This window comes from Oncorhynchus mykiss, chromosome 3 (genome assembly GCF_013265735.2).
Source record: "Oncorhynchus mykiss isolate Arlee chromosome 3, USDA_OmykA_1.1, whole genome shotgun sequence".
NCBI lineage: Eukaryota > Metazoa > Chordata > Actinopteri > Salmoniformes > Salmonidae > Oncorhynchus > Oncorhynchus mykiss.
The window spans coordinates 36,117,545-36,124,467 of record NC_048567.1 but is presented as its reverse complement, the minus strand read 5'-3'; positions in this window follow the sequence as shown (position 1 = coordinate 36,124,467).

Here is a 6,923-nt window from a genome sequence, read left to right as displayed (position 1 = left end):
ATCAAGTTCTATACCGCAGCGCCTCCAAAATGTTGTAAAAGGCTCTACTTGGTCAATCCGACAGCATTTACTGTGATGCGGCCTTGCAGAAGTCAGATCATTCATACTTCTTGCGCTTCTGGGAGCTGTCATAATGCATCCAATTAAATTGGTCTGCACTGCACCACTCAAATTCAGGGCTATAGCCATCCAGCTAAACAGCTGGCTAAATGAAAAGACAACACCTACCTCTTCTGAGATGTTGGAGTCCGTTTCCCAGTGCTTGACATAGGAGCTCAGCCAAGATAGCATGAAGTAAAAAATCTCCATCCCGAATATCCCCATTGCCCCCCAAAACATGTGCCTACATTTAGGCTATTGTTTATATGTGTATTTCACACTATGTTGAGGTAAAAATCGGAGCATAATGCTTGTCTGGATGTAAACCCCAATACATGCACGTGCTTCTACATCTGCATTGCTTGCTGTTTGGGGTTTTAGGCTGGGTTTCTGTACAGCACTTTGTGACATCGGCTGATGTAAAAAGGGCTTTATAAATACATTTGATTGATTGATTGATGTTCATGTCATCGTCATTACAGTAAAAAAATATAATATATGTTTTAAATTAATATTAAAACATATAATCTACTTGCAGTGAAGCCACTCAACATGTACATTATTCAGTCATCTAACAGACTCCCATCCAGAACGACCCACAGAAGAAACCAGGGTCAACGCCCTGCTCAAGGGCACGTTGATAGATCACCCACAAGGTCAAAAACTGGGACACGAACCAGCAACATATCAGACCCCCCCCCCCTCCCAGAGAAAAAAATTAAGCATAATAAAATTAAATCATTAATAATAATTAAATAAACTGAAAACAACAATGCAAAAAACAAAAGACACCAAGGAAAACAAAATACATAACAGCAAGGCCATGTATGTGTGTGCAAGTATGGCTCTTATTTACATGTGTGTATGTGTGTGTGTCCGTGTATGTGCACGTGTGTGTTACAGTTAAAAACTACTTTGACTACCACCACTGATTTTTGTATGCTAGCTATGCTACCAGCTTATACGAACGGGAGTTAGCATTTAGCAGGCATTTTTTTCTAAACCTGATAAGGGAACTCTTCTACATTTTATGCAGCGAAAATAGGCAAATATACACTACCGGTCAAAAGTTTTAGAACACCTACTCATTCAAGAGATTTTCTTAATTTTTACTATTTTCTACATTGTAGAATAATATTGAAGACATAACTATGAAATAACACATATGGAATCATGTAGTAACCAAAAAAGTGTTAAAACAAATCAAAATATATTTAATATTTGAGATTCTTCAAATAGCCACTCTTTCCAATAAGCGGAGTCAACCTTGAATTACTTTTCTTGGAAATCTGTTCACTAATCACAAAAAATTTGAATTGGCATACATGATGTGCTCGAGAGTCCTTTTTTTAAAATTGTATTATGCATTACTGCCAAGAGTGTGCAAAGCTGTCACCAAGGCAAAGGGTGGCTACTTTAAAGAATCTCAAATATAAATATATTTAGATTTGTTTAACACTTTTTTGGTTACTACATATGTGTTATTTCATAGTTTTGATGTCTTCACTATTATTCTATAATGTAGAAAATACAAAAAATGTAGAAAATCCTTGAATGAGCAGGTGTGTCCAAACTTTTGACTGGTACTATATATAATATAATTTACCTCCTGTCATGACTTTACTCTCATTAATCTGATAACTGTTATTTATCGAATCAACTAACTATGTTTAATTGTTACCCGATTGTCACGCCCTGACCCTCTGAGTTCTCTATGGTGTTTTAGGTCAGGGCATGACTAGGGGGCGTTCGAGGTATTGTGTTTCTATGTTGGTGTGTGGGTATGGTTCCCAATTGGAGGCAGCTGATTATCGTTGCCTCTAATTGGGGATCATACTTAGTTTGTCCTTTTCCCCACCTGCGATGTGGGATATTGTTTTGTGTTAGTGCCACGATCGTTATATATATATATATATATATATATATATATATATATATATTATTTATATATATTATTTATATATATATGTATATTATTTTTAAGTTTCACTATTAATAAATGTGGAACTCTACTCACGCTGCGCCTTGGTCCAATTATTTATACAACGAACATGACAGAATATCCCACCAAGGAAGGACCAAGCAGCGTGCCCAGGAGGTGAAAGAGAGTTTGTCATGGGAGGAGATATTAGGTGGATGCGAGACCCTTCCATGGCGGGAGTTGCCGAGGAGTAATGGAGGACAGTGATGATGCCAGGGTCCGCGTTCACAAACAGCCCAAGGGCAAAAACATATTAGGGAGGGGCACAGCCGAGGAGAGAGCGAGAGATGGTGGAGTTGATGGAGAAGTTTGAGGAGGGATATCGGAGAGAAATGTTGGCTAGGAGTATGCTGCAGCGCAGGAGTTTTGAAGAGCATCGTCAGTCCGGTGAAACCTGTGCCGGCTCCACGCACCAGGCCACAGTTCAGAGCTTCCAGTGACGGTCCGCAGCTTCCTGCGCCATGGCCGGAGCCTTCCGATGCCCAGTCCAGGCACGGCGTCCAGTCCTGCTCCATGGCCGGCGCCAAGGCGAAATCCATTAAAGCCAAGGTAATGGAATTCATTGCCCTTGACAATCAACCATTCTCTGTCGTGGGTGATGTTGGCTTCGCCGACTGGTCGAGAACCGGTACACACTACCAAGTGAGCTATTTTTCAGATGTTGACCTACCGGAGTTACACAGTATTGGCATCACTGCTATTAGCTTCACAACATACATACTATGGAACGCCGTTTGGGTCTTTGCGTGTCAAAAAAGATACAGTAGCACTGTCAAAGCTGTACAAAAAATTCTGCAGACAAGCAAACACGGGCCACGAGCGATGTGTTTACAATGCCACGTTGGTAATAAAGCATAATTTGATCGACCGCAACTTCTGGGATAGCTAGCTTTAGCTTTGTACCTAGCTAGCACCAAATACAACCAGCCTGAAAACAATGACCAGTAGAAACTGCAGTCATTTTTATTATTCTTAGGAATGATTTAGGAATCCTTGTCAAATCAATCAAATCAAATCAAATCAAATTTTATTTGTCACATACACATGGTTAGCAGATGTTAATGCGAGTGTAGCGAAATGCTTGTGCTTCTAGTTCCGACAATGCAGTAATAACAAGTAATCTAACTAACAATTCCAAAACTACTGTCTTGTACACAGTGTAAGGGGATAAAGAATATGTACATAAGGATATATGAATGAGTGATGGTACAGAGCAGCATAGGCAAGATACAGTAGATGGTATCGAGTACAGTATGTACAAATGAGATGAGTATGTAAACAAAGTGGCATAGTTTAAAGTGGCTAGTGATACATGTATTACATAAGGATACAGTCGATGATATAGAGTACAGTATATACGTATGCATATGAGATGAATAATGTAGGGTAAGTAACATTATATAAGGTAGCATTGTTTAAAGTGGCTAGTGATATATTTACATCATTTCCCATCAATTCCCATTATTAAAGTGGCTGGAGTTGAGTCAGTGTCAGTGTGTTGGCAGCAGCCACTCAATGTTAGTGGTGGCTGTTTAACAGTCTGATGGCCTTGAGATAGAAGCTGTTTTTCAGTCTCTCGGTCCCAGCTTTGATGCACCTGTACTGACCTCGCCTTCTGGATGATAGCGGGGTGAACAGGCAGTGGCTCGGGTGGTTGATGTCCTTGATGATCTTTATGGCCTTCCTGTGACATCGGGTGGTGTAGGTGTCCTGGAGGGCAGGTAGTTTGCCCCCGGTGATGCGTTGTGCAGACCTCACCACCCTCTGGAGAGCCTTACGGTTGAGGGCGGAGCAGTTGCCGTACCAGGCGGTGATACAGCCCGCCAGGATGCTCTCGATTGTGCATCTGTAGAAGTTTGTGAGTAAGTATTAGCTAGGTTGCCACTTGTTGTTCGCCTATTGAAATTGTAGCTAGCCAGCTACTTAACCCTGTTGCCCAAAACTAACGTGAGATTTTCAAGGACCTGCACGGGCAGGGTGTAGTGGTGTATATTGATGACATTCTGATATACTTCGCTACACACGCTGAGCATGTCTCCCTGGTGCGCAGGGTGCTTGGTCGACTGTTGGAGCATGACCTGTACGCCAAGGCTGAGAAATGCCTGTTCTTCCAAAAGTCCGTCTCCTTCCTAGGGTACCTCCGTCTCCTTCCTAGGGTACCTCATTTCGACCTCAGGGCTGCTCTCCTGCGTCTGACTTCCCTGCCACCAGTTACGCACCCCTTACAACTAGACAAGTCAGTTAAGAACAAATTCTTATTTACAATGACGGCCTACCCGGGCCAACGCTGGGCTAATTGTGCACCGACCTATGGGACTCCCAATCACGGCCGGATGTGATAGAGCTTGGATTCGAACCAGGGACTGTAGTGACGCCTCTTGCACTGAGATGCAGTGCCTTAGACTGCTGCGTCCATGTGTGTGTGTGTTAACTATTTAACTATACTAGAATGTCTAAAAAGCTGCAAAAAATGTAAATAACGGTTATCAGCATCGTTTTTTTTGGCAAGGACAATATTGGATATCGGTATAGGCCAAAAATGTAATGTCGGTGCATCACTAGTTTTCTGCTCTCTCCACCACGTGTTGATAGCTAGAGTTTGAACCACTTTACATGTGCAGCTGCAGCCTGGTGATGTTCTGGTCTAGTCTGGGAGGTAAGTTTATTTTCTTCACCATATATTGAGGTTCAAAGTTCCAAATATTTCCAAAAGTGTAGAGACCGCTCCACGCTTTCTGGTCTAATGTTAATCTCTCTACCAATCCTTTTATGCATTCTGGCCAAAGGGGACAGTTCCATCAGTCTGACACGCTCTCTGACCTCACTTGGGGCGTGGCTACTTACTATGCACAGTTTATAGGGGAGAGATTCTCCTATGGCTCCTAAAATCACATTATTATCTTAACAAAAATACTTTCATAATTGTTAATATTATATGCACAATGTATTGGATGGAAACTTGACAGATAAAGGGGATATACTTTCCAAGCTACATGTAGTATTTCCTTTATACCATTTTGAATGACATCACAAATTAAAACCCATATGAAATGATTATTCTTTAGATCACCATTGACCATTTCCCACATTCTTATGTTAGAAATATTGTTCCAGTATTCACTTTTGTGAATGTTGTTAGAGTTTCTGCAGGAAAATGCTGTTAACAAAGACATTTCGTTGGTTCATACTGGAGGGGACAAGAGAGTCCTCTTCTCCTGTGTAATTTGTAAATTTGTAAAGGGTGTGAACTGTCCAATCGGCCCAGTTCCCTCCTCCCTTCTACTGCGGGTGAGAGAAGGTCTGGTTACTGTCATCAATTGCCAAGCTGATCTGACCCATTCCAATCCTCACAGGACAGTCATGACACCCCCCTCCCCCGCGCGCCATCTTGGTCTCGAACCAGGTCTCTTAGAAGAGATTTTATCTCAATGAGACACAACCTGGATAAAAATATATACTCGAAATAATATAAAATATATCCAAAATATAATATTAAAATATACACTATTACCAAGTTACAGCTTTTTTTGCACAAATACATTTGCGCAGGAATCCTTACTTGGGTGGATGCCAACCAATGTCTAAACTTCCCAGGAAGTTCAAAGATACAAGTCTGTGACATCCTTCATTGCATGCATGTAGAGAAGTACAACAAACCCATGTTAGGATTAAATTAACTCACCCATTCAATGACGCTTTTACTTTTGGGTGTCAGAGAAAATGTATGGACCAGAAAGTACATTCATTCCTTTAGGAGTAAAAGTTGTCAAACATGTAAATAGTAAAGTACAGATACACAAAAAAAAAGACTTAAGTAGTACTTTAAAGAATTTATACTTAAGTACTTTAAGATCTTCTATGTCTATGGGGCCATGTATGGAAATTGTCTTTCTGGGCCAGGCCTCCGTTATACTGCAGTACCGAAGCAAAATTGCAGGAGCAGTCAACTGTGCTTCTTGACCGGAACCCTAGCCCCTAGTGTCTGCCTGGTCTGTCTCACAAGCGTTCCAGGAAGTCTAGCAATGTTTGCACCAGTGGGTTTAGAAGACTGAGGGATAGGATTAGAAAGCCAGCTAGAGTAACTATTTTTGTTGATGATGGTAGGCTACTGTATCCATCCTGGGAACCCTGTCTCATGCTTTTGATTTCATTCAAGCTGAGAACATCGATTCATTAGGGTTCGTTCGTAAATGCATTTCTATGGGGTCAATTCCACGCCATATGTATTGAATTCAAAATAAAATAAATTGTGAACATGAAATATAAAGTTGAGAATGTAAAGATTATATTTTCGAGGACGGGTGAAATAATGGATGTTGAAATCAAAAACCAAACAATTGAGAGCAAAATGTATAGAATTGTAAACAAAAATAAGACATCAAAAGCAAAACCCCAAAAATCATTTTAAAGCGAGAGCAAAACTCTATGACAAGTGATTAAAAATTATACTTGACAACGAATGCAAAAATCATTTTCGGTTAAACTTTCCCAGCAACCAATCCTATTGAATACACTTTGCCTGTGCTCTTGCCTGCATGTACTACCTTTTGGTTACGCTACTCGTATCTTTACTTTCGAAGTCTGTTTCTTTGCTCTGCTTTCACTGCCAGTCTTTTCAATTGCGAGTTTTGGCATTATTTTTCCGAAAAGGGCGGGGTTTAGGGGGAGGCGCAGACAATGAGTCTCCATTGGTCCGCTAGTTTTGGAGTGACGGTTCGTCTTAACCCAATCAATGAACATGATAGACAGGCTTTTTTCTATTGCCTACTTAACTAGACGGTCTGATGTCACCACTACGAGCCCCCCCCAAGCTAACTGGCTAAAGTTGCCTGGCTTGCTTGTT